The 13,577-nt window shown below is 59.0% G+C and overlaps 1 protein-coding gene across 1 annotated transcript in view; it reads left to right on the forward strand.

The window, feature by feature from the left end:
• Positions 1-865: 865 nt before the first annotated feature.
• Positions 866-13,577, forward strand: part of CRISPLD2 (cysteine rich secretory protein LCCL domain containing 2) — a 58,990-nt gene continuing 46,278 nt past the window's right edge. The window contains exon 1 of the mRNA XM_049622687.1: positions 866-956. The gene's annotated coding sequence lies outside the window, so the exon portion shown is untranslated. The remainder of the gene's footprint in view (positions 957-13,577) is intronic.

Below are 13,577 nucleotides of genomic sequence, written 5' to 3' on the forward strand. Positions count from 1 at the left end.
CTGCACCGGTTAAGGACGCTAAATGCCTGCGGGCATAATGTAGCTAGACCAAGCCTACTGCTTGCTGGCCGGCAGCGGGACTCCGGGCACTCTCTTCTCTCCAGGCCTCAGCTGTCTGATCTGTGAAACGGGACCACTTCCACCACACCACTGGATTCCTGTGAACATGTTCTGGGATCGTGAAGGTCAAGTGCCCAGTCTGGACCATCGCTTAACTGCCCCCATCCGGGACCATCTCTTGAGGCTTCCTTCCTTTCTTTATCTGCACACTGGGAATGTGCTTGTGTACGTGTGTGTGTCTGTGCGTGTGATGAGTGGAGTTTTCTACCACCGTGTGGAGGATGGGAGTAAATTCAGCAAATGTGTATTCTGTGCCACAGTTTACGGAGCCCACACCCTTCCCGGTTTTATTTGCTGCAAACCCGGGAGGTCACTTCCCTGTTCCCATTTTCCACTTGAACCACAGGGAGATGGGATTTGGTAAGTTTGCAAACTCCTGGTGGAAAGTGCTTGGCGCCTCGCCGGGCGCATAGTAAGCGCTCAGTGGAAACGGTACTTTCATGGTCGCAGTGAAGAAACTGCGCGCGTCCGCGTCCTGTCCTCCTCCGGCCAAGATCTCTGGTCGCCTGCTCCGGCCCCCCCCACCACCCAGCCCGCCGGGATCGGCGCCTGCGGCTCTCTCCGGGAGGGACGGGCGGGGCCGGGGCGGGGCCGGGGCGGGGCCGGGGCGGGGCCTCGGCTCCACGGCCCTATCAGCGCCGCTGGCCGCCGGGGGGGGCGTGGCGCGAGGAGCCTACAAGAGGCGGCGCGCGGGGTCTCCGCGTCCACTACATCCCTCCGCTGCCCCCGGTGCGCGGCCTCTGCGACCAGCCCACCGCGCCCACCGTGCCCACCGTGTCCGCGCTGCTGCCGCTGCACGACACGGGAGACGCCGGTGATTGGGGAGCCCTGCGGAGGTAAGTGTGACTTCGCTTCCTCTCCTCTCCAAGCTGCGATCCGCTCCCGCCATCTCCGAGGAGGTGAAGGGGGCCCAGGGCAGACGCCGTCTCTTGGGGCTCACTCTGCGCAGGCACTGTGCTGCCTGCGGCTCGGAACCGGGCTCGGCCGGCCGAGTGGCCTTTCGCAGGTGGAGACACTGAGGCTCAGCGAGGACAAGACGTTTGCCCCTGTCCTCGCAGCCAGGAGGCGAGGGAGTCGGGACTCAAAGCCGGTCTGAAGGTCTGACCGCATATTCGTGCTCCGGGACCCCCCCGGGTATTTAGTCTTGCCTCCCTTACGCAGTTCGCCAGCATCTGTTGCGTTCCTGTGTGCAGTGTGCGCGTCAGTAAACGCAAAGCTGATGGCGTGGATGCTGCAGGGGTTTGAATGTGTCGACCCACACGTGGATGGCCGCGGTCATCCACCCGCCTGTGCGTTCTGCCCCGGTTTACAGGGCCACGCCCCTTTGCGGTTTTATTTGCAACAAACCTGCCAGGTAGCCTTTCTCTTCCCGTATTTCAGATGAGGACACCGAGGGTCAGAGGGGAAGTGGGTTTGTCCAGCTCGAGCCAGGGCTGGCTGGAGCCCAGCTCTCCCTGCCTCCAAAGCTCCAGATGGAGGTGTCCAGGCGCGGGGCGCGTCAGAGTGCCTGCGGGTTTGGGAACACATGCGGGTGTCTCTTGGCCAGAGTGGGCATCTGCATACACTCCTGCTGGGGGAAGAGGCTCCTGACGTGGGCGCTGAGGGCTCGGCTCTGCGGTCCTGGGGAGACCCCCAGAGGGACAGTCAGAGCCTCCCTTGCCCAGGGCTCGGCTGGTGGACAAGCCAGAAAAGGCTTAGCTGGTGCCCACCCACTGAAGTCTAACTTGAGCTGGACGTCTTTTGGGCAAAAGGTGAGTTACTGCTCCGGACGAGAGAAGCGCCTGGGAGCCTGTGCAAATGCCCAGCTTGTCCTGCAAAGTGGGTTTGTGGACTTCCACCTTGAGCACTTGGGTGCCGTGTTCTGGCAGAATGACGTGACCCTGCCTTACCCCAGTGGGGTCTTCTAGGGTCACAATTGGCCAGGTTGAGAGCCGAGGGTCCAGCAGCACGAGGTGAGGGACACGCCTTCTCCAGATAGACCGAGAGGCCTCCGAAGACTCTTGGTATTTTGTGCACCTGATTTTCCGTTTCTGCCTCTGATCTGGCTGCTTCCACATGGGTGTGGCAGGTGTCAGGCCATGCCACCTCCCTGCATTTTCACCCCTGGCACACACCTGGGCAGGAGGCCTCTTGGTCCCCATTTCACAGATAAGTAAACCAAGGCTCGGAGAGGTAAAGGTTGTGCATCAGGACCCTTGGCTGGCTGGCTGGCTGGCTGGTTGGTTGCAGACGCTGTGCTCTTAACTGCTGGGTCCTGCCTCCTTGAAGACAGTTCTCTGCCCAGCCTCTAACTCTCCCTCTGGACCTGACCCAAGATGTCGTATTGTCCGAGAGGGTTCCAGGTGAAAACTGTCGGCAGAGTTAAGCCCAAGCCCCAAGTTCCCAGTGACACGCGCCCTGGGAGGAGAAAGAAGTCGATTTTGATTTTTTATTTTTTTTAACGGAGTCTCTCAAGATGTAGAAGTGGAACAGCAATGATGACACTTGTAAGAATACCAGCAGCTGGTACCGAAACTTAGAATGAGCCAGATGTGCCCGGGGTTTTACATGGATGATCTCACTGCCTTCTTTATGAGGTGGGCACTGTCTTCCTTTTTACAAGAAGGAGACTGAGTCTCGGATGATTAAGGCATGTATACGACATGACGCAGCCAGGGCAGGGGACAGCTGGCCCCCCTCCTCCCCTCCCCCCCCCGCCCCGGCTGGGCCCCCCTCCAGATCCTGGAGGAAGGTGTTCATCCAGTGGCTAGCCTGCTTGCTGCGGCTGGTCAGGGCCTCTCATGCCGTGTGGGGTCGGGATCCCTGCCCGGGTTAAGGGTGGGCCTGGAGAGGGGCCGTCCTGACCCAGGGCTCGGGCTCCACTCTGCTGACGGGTACCGGTGTCGACGTGCGGAGAGCCCTGCTCTGGGACCCAGATCCGTGCTGGCTCCCAGAGCCCCCTCTCTGGACTTGGTAGCAGAGGGCCTGGAGCCTTGGCTCAAGTCCCACACTCCGCCCCTCCCTCAAAGACCCCTCGTTGGGTCTCTGGCCTTTTGTAGGCTGCGTTTGAAAACCGTCTCCCGGAGGCAGGACCCTCAAATGCTGACCTCTTCGGCCTGTGGGAGCTGGAACATTTCTTTTCTCTGTCACCAGTGTAATTTGCTACGTATGGGAGGTGCCTCTGCGTCTGCTTGCTCCAGACCTAGGAAGCTTTTTATTTTTTATTTTTTGTAAACTCACTGGTTTTTGATCAGTCCCAGATGTGCAAGCCCAGCATCACTCAACGGGGCTGATGGCTTGTCAAACAAGGAAAATACAACACAGGCACCATTTCATTTTACCTTCCGTTAATGGCGTTGAGTAGATGGTCAGACCTTCACGGGACGGGGATTCCAAGCCTCTCATAAAGTCCTGAATGAAGCACGCTCTGTTCTGGAACAGGCAGGGTAGGACAGATCTGGGTGGTGGTTGGTAGGACTAGCCGTAACCTTTTTGTTTTTCTTTCTTTTTTTGAGAGGCAGAGAGACAGAGCACAAGCAGGGGAGGGGCAGAGAGAGAGAGGGAGACACAGAATCCAAAGCAGGCTCGCGGCTCTGAGCTGTCAGCAAAAAGCCCGACGCGGGGCTCGAACCCATGAGCTATGAGATCATGACCTGAGCTGAAGTCGGACGCTTAACCGACCGAGCCACCTAAGCACCCCTAAAATTTTTTAAAAACGTTTATTTATTTTTGAGAGAGAGAGAGAGAGACAGAGCGTGAGTGGGGGAGGGGCAGAGAGAGAGAGGGAGACACAGAATCGGAAGCAGGTTCCAGGCTCCGAGCCGTCAGCACAGAGCCCGACGCGGGGCTTGAACTCGGGAATGGCGAGATCATGACCTGGGCTGAAGTCGGGTGCTTAACCGACTGAGCCACCCAGGCGCCCCCCCCCCCCATTTTAACCGTTTTAAAGTATACAGTCTAGCACGTTCAGCACATTCACGACCTTCTGCAGCCCCCACCTCTGTCCGCTCCCAGAACGTTGTCATCAGCCCTGAAGGCGACCCCATAGCCACCATTAGCAGCTTCTCTCCATTTTCTGCTCCCGTGCCCCTGGCAGCCACCAATGTACTTTGTGTCTACGGATCTGCTTATTCTGCACATCTCCTGTAAACGGAACGATTTAACGTGTGGCGTTTCGTGACTGGCTTCACGCACTTGGCGTGATGCTTTCAAAACTCGTCCATCTTACGGTGTGTGTCAGGCTCCATTCCTCTTAGTGGCTGAGTAATATTCCCCTGCGTGGATGGACCACGTTTCATTTACCCGTTCTCCCTTCTTGGCTTCCTTCTTGAAGACGCGTCGACATAGGTCGTCTCGTTCCAGAATAGATCAGCGCCCTCCACGGTGGACACGGGGGAATCTGGCGTCTGGGTGTTGGGGGGGGACGTGTTGACATTCCACCCGGGGTCACAGCAGCAACTGGCAGAGAACCCTGTCTGAGACTTTGTGCCCCAGCCTGTGCAACTGTGGGTGTTTGTGGGCAGGCACCCCTTGTCAAGGCTGCAAGGACAGACGGTTTCTTGTGGTTCAGCCCCAAGGAGATTTCTCTTCTCGGATTGTCTCGGGTGCTGTGTCAGCTTAGACAAAACCACGGGATCCGGGGGAAAAAGAAATTCCTAATGCGCATCATGCAACCTCTGGACCATCACTTAAAAAATATTATAAATGATGAAATCCCACATTTTCAATCCAGATTTCTGGACCGCGTCCCGTTGTGAGTGCAGAGAGGCAGTATCCCAGAAGGAAAAAAGAACAGAGCTTTCCAGTTCCTTTTTTTTTTTTTTTTAAATGTTTATTTATTTTTGAGAGAGACAGAGACAGAATGCGAGTGGGTTAGGGGCAGAGAGAGAGGGAGACACAGAATCGGAAGCAGGCTCCAGGCTCTGAGCTGTCAGCACAGAGCCCGATGCCGGGCTGGAACTCACGAGCTGTGAGATCGTGACCTGAGCCCAAGTCGGACACTCTACCGACTGAGCCCCCCAGGCGCCCCTAGACCTTTCCATTCTGTTTGTAGTCAGGTGGTCCTAGAAGCATTGAGCCTGCTCTGAAGTTCTCCTGGACTGGAAAGAGCCTTCTCTGATCTCTCTGGGATTGGGACCTTGCTGGCATCTGCTGGGACTGACTTGATCAGAGCCTGAGAGATCCTTCTGGAACAGACACAGGGAAAAGTGATAGCACCCGCGGCAGAGGGACCGTGTGTCTGTGCAAAGGCCTGGGGATGGGGAAGGGCCAGGCACCTAGGGAAAATGGTGAGAGGTCTGGTGTGGCTTGAGAATCTAAGCATCAGGCCGGGTGGCCCGGTGTCTCCCTGCAGGCGGCCTGAGCTGTACTGAGTTTGGACTTCCTGCCACAGGCTGCAGAGCGTGCAGTTTGGAGCAGATCACTGTGAAATGGACAGTGTTCCCCAAAGTGGGGGGTGCCGTCCCTTCTGGTCCTCGAGGTGACTCAGCCTGTGCACATACCCAGCAGCCAAGGCCGCCCATCCAGGAGCTGTCCTTTGCAGTCAGGGCGAATGTGGGTGATGCTGTCTGCCCCTAACGTCTGCCCAGCACCCTGCTCCCCTTTACGGCAAAGACAGAGCACCCCGGGCATCAACGCTTGGGGCTGGCGTTCATGCCCAGCTGGGAGGACCTTATTTTGTTCTGATTTCCACACGTTACGTTTTACTCCTCCCCTCCAGTCAAGACAGAATTGATCGTGTTCTTTGTAGATGGTGGCGATCGAAAATTCCCTTTTACTGGTACATTTCTGCGAACCCTCCATGCGGGCCATCTCGAGGAAAAATACAAAATACGGCCCAGCGCGGGTAGCCGGTGGGAAGGTGGGCAGAGCGGGGGAACGGGGTTTGCCGAGGATTGGAGTTTGGGGAATGCTGAATTAGTTTAGGGTGGGGCACGGGATTTGAGACCGTTACAGTCTGGGGCAGCGGCTGTCAAAGTGGGGTCCCCCTCCAAGGCGGGGGAGCAGCCGTCCCTGGGAACTTGTTAGAAATGCAGATTCTCAGGCCCCACCCCGGGCTTCCTGCGTCAGCGGCTGGGGGGCGTGGGGCCAGCAATCTGTGTCTTAACGGTGCTCTCTGGTGCAGGCCTGAACGCGGGACCTCCCACCCTAGAAAGCGGGTGAAGCCTGGCTCTGGGGCGCCAGCACAGAGGCCGGGTGGGGATGGCCGGCTAGTGGGGGTGGGTGGGGTGGAGCTGCGTGGAAGGTTCTGTTTCGGGGCCCGGTGCGACCGGAGGGAGCTCACAGGGCCAGACGGGAGGAAGAGCCCTTGGGGGCCAGTGCGGCCACCTCCCTGCAGGGTCCAGAGGCCCCCTTGGCAAGTTCTCGGCAGACTCCTAGCTTTTCTTCCGGAAGAAGGCTCGGCTTGGTGGCACTCATTGCTCTGGGGCCGGAGCTTCTGGCACCTTCCTTCAGGGCACATGTGGGGCCCTGTGTGCCCCGGAGCTTTCGAAGCACGGCTGGGTGTGAGCCCCACACGCCCCCTCTGAAACAATGAGCCGTTCCCTGGACGGCACCGAAAACGTGTCTGCATGTGTGTGTATCAGCCGCTGCCCTTCCCGCCCCCAGACCGGCTCCGACACAGCCCGTCTGTTCTCCTGGGGGGAAGCGCCTGGCCGCTGAAAACCCTGTTTATTCCCGGGAACCTTCAAGGCTCGGGCGTCACTGGCACCGAAGGTATTTTCAGCTTTGGCGTCGCTGGACAAAGTGCCCTCTCAGACTTGGGATGAACTGCGCCCTGTCTGCGAGAGTCTGTGTCTGGTCCAAGTGGGAGGCCCCGGCCGGCCACCGGGTTTCATCCGGGCTCCACTCTGAAGGGCTGTCAGAGGCCAGGCCCTGGAGCGGCCCCTGCCCTGCAACCTCCCCCCCACCCCCCCACCCCGCCCTGCCCCGGGGGCAGCTGCCTCTCAGGCTTCCCTTGATCCATTCTTCAAACAGAAGCCAGAGCGATTTCAAACTTAAAAAAAAAAAAGTTTCCTTAAAGTTTCACATAGCAGAGAGGAATGCACACCCCTTCGTGGGCTGTGCTGGGTGGGGGAGACTTTTCCCAGAGTGCTTGGGCTCGCCGCCCGCCCCAGGGCACAGCCTGACCAGCCCCAGGCCCCTCCCACGGCCCCGCCCCCAGGGGCCACCGTTTCCGGACTTCTGATGCCTTAGGTTGGTCTTGCCTGGTTTTGAACTTGACGTAAACAGCACCGCTCCGCGACCCCCGTTTCCCCCCAGCTCCGCGGGCTTTGTGCCTGTCCTCGGTCATGCCGAGACGGTGACCGTCGCTGAGGCTTTGTCCCTGTGGTCCCTGCTGTGTGGCGTTCCCTTGTCTTGAGAGTTCAGCGGGACCTTGTCGTCCACCGCAGCCAGAGTGGCCCCGTCCCCTCCTGTGCCGAACGTTACCATCCCCATTCTCCAAGCTGTGTCCTCACGCCTTTCTTATTTGTCTGTTGTGGTGTCTTCTCCGGTTCTCGAGGGCAGACTGCCTTGTGTGCCTCGACTATCCCAAGGACTCTGTGGCCACCTGAGGGCCTGCCCTGGGCCTTTCATCCGCAGGGCAGTGTGGAGATTCCACAGCCTGCTGCTGTAAGATTCTCGTGCCCGGTGTCTTTGAGCTTGGTCCAGAGCCGGGGGCTGTGACTCGCCCTCACAGATGTCACCCGACAGCAGTGAATCGTGTATGTCGGGCAGGAGGCTGGGCAGGTGCCCCGTAGCCTGCAGCAGAAATGATCTGAGATGCCTGAATTCACCCGGGAGGAGAAAGGAAAGACACGGTCGGTAGATACCCCTGGAGCCACTATTTTTCTCCTCTTCTTACCCTCTATCCTCTCTCCCTGGGAGAAATTCAGGGCCTCATTGTCCCCCCGAGGAATCGAGACTCAGAGGTTGAGGGACCTTTTGGGCAGCACGGGGCTCTGCAGGGTGGAGTCACCATTCGAACCTGGGTCTCACCCCACGTCCACGCTTTTCCACACTGCCCTCGGGCGGTCCTTGCCTGCTTGTCCTTGGGGGCCGGAGGTTCCCTGCCGTTTATCTGAGGCTTTGCTAAATATTCGCGTGTGTACAAGAAGGCAGACGAGGGGCCCCAGGAGTCAAGGACAGGGGATTTTGAGAATATAGCATTTTATTGTCTACTCGCTTTAAAATGGCTCTTGGTTGACATTGAACACAACTGATTTTTAGTTCCTTTTTGCAAAATGAGTTCTCTCTTTGCCCAGGATTTTGTGTGTTCTCGGCATAGTGTTAAAAAGATGGAATGGGGTTTCTTGTAGGATCCTGTTGGCCCCTGGGTTGTGGACAGCCCAGGGCTGGGGGCAGGGCGGCTGCAGGGGACGGCACGGGCCTGCTCCCGCTGTGTCCAGCCCTGATCCTGTGGAGAAGAGTTTAAGAAAAACTGACTGGATCCTGCAGAGGACGAGCCCCCCCCCCCCCCCCCGCTTTCCCCCCTCCACGGCCCGGGGTGTCTGGTACTCACCCAGACGCTCTTCCCTGGAGGTTCTGGCCAGTTCTGGGATTTGCCCCAGACACGCCGGGGCATCCCTCCTCCCCACTCCCAGCCCCCGCTCCATTCCTAGAATTTTGGGTGGTTTGTGGGTATGACTGGGATCTGCCCTTGGCCTTAGTCACATTTTGAGTTCTTTGTGCTTCTGAGAAAGAGCAGAGCCTGGGGCCCCCCGGGCCTGTCGGGTTAGCTGCTGTCCCGTTGGGCCGGTATGTCACTGAGTGAGTCCGGCTGGCACGGGCCGGAGGCTAGAGGTGCCCTGCCGGGCGGGAGAGCCGCCCCCACGGCCAGGGTGGGCCAGAGACCAGGGCGCGACGGACGTTCTGTGTTGACTGCGAAGCAAGTTGCTCGTGTTGGAGCCTCCGGCCCCTCGCACATCAGACGGGGCCGACGACCGCGGTGATCCCATCGGCCTGGGGAGTACGGGGAGTGGGGGACCCGCCACCCTGCGCCGCCCCGTGCGCGCCCCCCAGCTGTTGGCTGCGGTACTTGGGATAACTGTTGGTGGGACAGTTAAGACCCGCTGGGGTGTGAGGGGGAACGAGGCTCAGCGCCAGCCGGCATCATGCTGGAACCGGCTCGTGACGTTTTGTTAAGTTTCCAGAAAGGTCGTGAGCCAGTTAAACACAGCCATCGTCAAACATCAAATTACGTAAACTTACAGTTAAATGAGTCCTATTGAAAACGAGGCTAATCTTTACTGCACATCCCTGTTCCCTCTGCCCGTGAGGTTCTTAGTATCTGTCCCGTTTCTTTGATGGAAAGACCACGTGATGCTGTGCTAGCTTGAGACTTTCCAGAAATCCCATGTTCAGTGACCTCACACGGGCTGCTTGAAATTGGCCACAGTGGGAATGTTTATACCAAGGGAACTGGCAAACACTACTTATCAGGGTGAATTCTAAGAAAATGTTTTTTGATGTTTATTTTTGAGGGGGGGGGTAGGGACAGAGCATGAATGGGGGAGGGGCAGAGAGGGAGGGAGACAGAGAATTCGAAGCGGGATCCAGGCTCCGAGCCGTCAGCACAGAGCCCGACGCGGGGCTTGAACCCACAGACCGCGAGATCGTGACCTGAGCCGAAGTCGGACGCTCAACCAACGGAGCCCCCAGGCGCCCCTGAATTTTTTTTTTTTTTTTTTTTGAATGTTGGTTGTTAGACATTTATCCACACACGCTGGTTCCAGCCCTCAAGAAGCACACGGTCCAGCTGGAGAGGCAAATGGTACGAGCAGGCACAACACGACCACACGGGGTGATGAGGTCTAGGGCTCCCGCCGCTTCTTAACTCAGCGAAGGCTGGGCCCTGGAAGGGGGTGGAGCTTCGTGGCAGTCCGGGCAACGTGACTGGGTCGTTGTCAATGGGAATGACCGTGTACCTATGTACAGGCAGTTCCCGGCCAGATAGTCAACATTAATGCCCCAGACTGGGCTCATTTTAATTTTTAAAAGTTTGAAGTAGGCTCCACACCCAGCCGGGGGCCCGAACTCATGACCCCAGGATCAAGGGTCGCGGGCTCTACCGACTGAGCCAGCCAGGCTCCAGACCTGGCTCGTGATGGCTTGGAACCTGCTTACCTAGAAAGCCGGGAGAAAGTGGCCACGGCTCAAGGCACGTACTGAGTAAAGCGTGTTTCAAACTCGGGGGAGAGTTTTTGACCCCCACAAGCATCACACACGTAATGCAGTTTTCCAAAATCAGGTTTCGCGCGTCAAGGCAGAGGCGGGGCTTTGAAATAGTGCAGTGAAGTCACGAAGAGAGAACAGTCTTACTCCATTCCCCATTATTAATCCCATCCTTCTAGAAACTTCCCCAAGCGATGCTCTGTGGCACATTGAGCATCATCGTCGTCATGATGATAGGGAACGCGTACGAGGCGCTCAGGTTCGTTGTCTCGTTCGTTGCTCAGCACACGGCTCGTCCCATGGCCCCAACCAGGCCAGGGGGGTGAAGCCCTGCTCATCAGCGAGCACTCAGGTGAGAGGCCGCCGCCTTCTGGAAGCCTCCTGGCGAGTCAGCACGTCCGCAGACCTGTCCGGCTTGCTCACCGCTGACTCGCCAATGTCAGACAAGCCCCGTCGTTCCCCTCTGCCCCGTGGACGTGGCCTCTGGGGCCCCGAGAAGCTACATGCCCGGGCTGCGGGGGACGACCGAGAAGCCAGCGCCACGCGGAGTCCTTATACGGCTCTTCTGATCTCGTTGGGAGGAGGAGACCCACACATTCACTCCACAAATATTTATGGAGCACCGACCTGTCTGATGTCGGCGGCTCAGCGGCGAATGAGCCCGACGGGTCCCGGGGTGTGTGATTCAGCAGTGACCCCTCAGCTGAGTCTTTACCGAAAGGGCAGACGTGAATGTGCCTGGCCTGGGCCAGGCGGGGCGGGGGGGGGGGGGGGCGGGTCGGGGCCTTGGGATGAGTTGTGGGAACAGCATGTGCAGGAGGGAAGAGCTTGGCGCCTCTCGCGGCTGACTGCTGACAAGCCCAGCGCGGAGATTCATCTTCCTGGCAGGCTTTCCCAAACACGGCGGAGGCAGCGCCCGAGGGTGACGCACGGAATCCGGAGCAAACCCTCTTTCTCTCACTGGCTCCCGAGAGGCGGGTTTGGGGGGGGGCGGCCTTGCCCGGGAGGTGACCGTGAGGGCACCCCGTTGCTGGGTCGGGAACACAAGGGTCTGCTGATCCCCGACAGGTGCACAGAGCCCTGGCGGGGTGGCGTGTGGGTTTCAGGGCCCCTACCGCGGCCGCAGCCGTGTGTTGGGCCTGGGCCAGGCGGGGCGGGGCGCTTCTGACTTCAGCTGCGGTCACGATCTCGCGGTTCGCGAGTTCGAGCCCCAAGTGGGGCTCTGGGCTGACGGCTCTGAGCCTGGAGCCCGCTTCGGATTCTGTGTCTCCCCCTCTCTCTCTGCTCCTCCCCCACTCGCCCTCTGTCTCTCTCAAAAATAAATAAAAACATTAAGGGAAAAAAAAGGAAGTTCCCCCAAGCTTTCAGAAAGCTGGTTGTCACGGCTTGGCTCCCTCCCTAACTGGCTGCCTCACAGACACCCGGCAGGGTCTCCCGGACTCGGTTTTGCTTGCTGTTAAAGGGGGGTGGGAAACCGCCACCTCCCTGACGGACTCCAGATGCATTTAAGAGCTCCGGGCAGTGTTGTGGGAATTTGATCCCTGCGACTTCCCTCTGCCAGGCTGGGGTCTTGCCGTCCGTCTCCCTCCCCGCCTCCCCGCTGGCCTGACATCCGGTATGTTCTCATGAGACCTCGGTGCCACTCTTACTCGTACCCTCACGGGCTTGGTTCTGCGACTGCGGCAAGGGAGAGCCGTAGCTTCCGGAGGGTGCTTCTGCTGGGCTGGGCAGCCGTCCCCAACGCGTGGCTCAAGCCGTGGGAACAGGCCAGGGATGACAGAATGGAACAGAACTTTTCTAGAAACAAGGTTTGCCCTTAGCAACCCCAGGAGAATCAGGGGTCCGGATCAGAGAGCATCTGTCCGTGCCAGGGGGTCGGAGGTCAGCTTGGCACGGGGCCGTCAAGGGCACATTGGCAGATGGGGCTTGGCTGGCCACCAGAGCTGGTGCTGGAGGTGCATTTTGGTGAAGGGTCACTGTGATGTAAAGGTTTTAGTCCCCTGGGGAGTGACACATGGGCGCCTTCTCATGGCCAGGAACCACCGTCAGACCCAGAGGCCAGTGGAAAGAGGGTTGTGAGTTGAGGCTGGGCTGTCGTGGGGCCTGTCCCTGGCAGGGTGGGGCCGGAAACTCCTCCAGGAAGCCCACCCTCGGGGAGGCAGGGCAGGGCAAGGGAAAGGCTGTGTCCCAAGCCCACGGTGTCTGCTCCTCTGTTGTATGACTTTGGGTACTTCCTGAAACCGCAGAGGCCTCAGTCTCCTCCCCTGTGAAATGGGTGCAGTAGAGCCCAACCCCCTGGCTCGTCGGGTGGGTAAGACAAGTCGTCGAGAGGTAGGTCTCATCAGCGTCAGCCTCCTGGGTCGGTCGGGGAGCGCGCCTGTCACCGGGAAGCCGCAAGCAGCCTTGGACAGCGCATGTGTCTCGTTTGAAAAACCGGTTTAATTTTTTGATTGTGGGTGGGAGAGGGAGCGTCGCGGCCCTCCCGTTGTGATTTGAGCTGTTGGGGCCGCGGAGGCCGGATGCCGCGCACGGGCCCCGGGAAGTGGGGCTCGGCCTCCTGATTTACCGTGCCCCCCTTGCCTCCTTCCGTGCAGCGGCCGGCGGGAAATCAGGAACGGAATCCCCTTCATCCATTTATTGCCTGGTGCACACGTGCGAGGTTGCCACAGCGGCCGTGACCAGGCCTCACCGGCCAGCGGCTCCAACAACAGTTCTCGCGTTCTGGAGGCTCGGGGTCCGAGGCCCCGGTGTGGGCCTGGTGGGTTTCTCCCGAGGCCTCTCTCCGTGGCTGTCTGCTTCCTCATTCCTTCTCTTACGATGACAGCAGTCAGATTGGGTCAGGGTCCGCCTAGTGACCTCGTCTTAACTTCACGACCTCTTTAAAGCCCTGCCTCCAAGCACAGCCACACTCTGAGGTGCTGGGGGCCTCAGCCTGTGGGTCTGGGGACAGCGCCACAGCCCTGCTGTCCCTGTGGTTCCCCTGCAGCACAGGCTTTGCTGGAGCATCAGGACCCGGGCCTTGCCCATCCCCAGTGGGGACCCCCAGGCCCCCCAGGCCCCCCGAGCTCCGGCAAGGCCCAAACACCTTCAGAACCAACAGTGCCCTGGGCCTGCTGCCCACGAGGTGCTGTGAGTGGCCCAACCTGGGGCAGGTCTGCGTCTCCCAGGCATGGATTCTCATGGGGGCCAGGCAGAGAAGGACCAGCCTATGAGCTCTGGGCACAGGAGGCCCCCTTCTTTTTTTTTTTCTTTTTCTTTAACGTGTATTTATTTTTGAGAGATAGAGTGTCAGCAGGGGAGGGGCAGAGAGAGAGGGAGACACCGAA

This window comes from Panthera uncia, assembly GCF_023721935.1.
Source record: "Panthera uncia isolate 11264 chromosome E2 unlocalized genomic scaffold, Puncia_PCG_1.0 HiC_scaffold_20, whole genome shotgun sequence".
NCBI classification, from domain to species: Eukaryota; Metazoa; Chordata; class Mammalia; order Carnivora; family Felidae; genus Panthera; species Panthera uncia.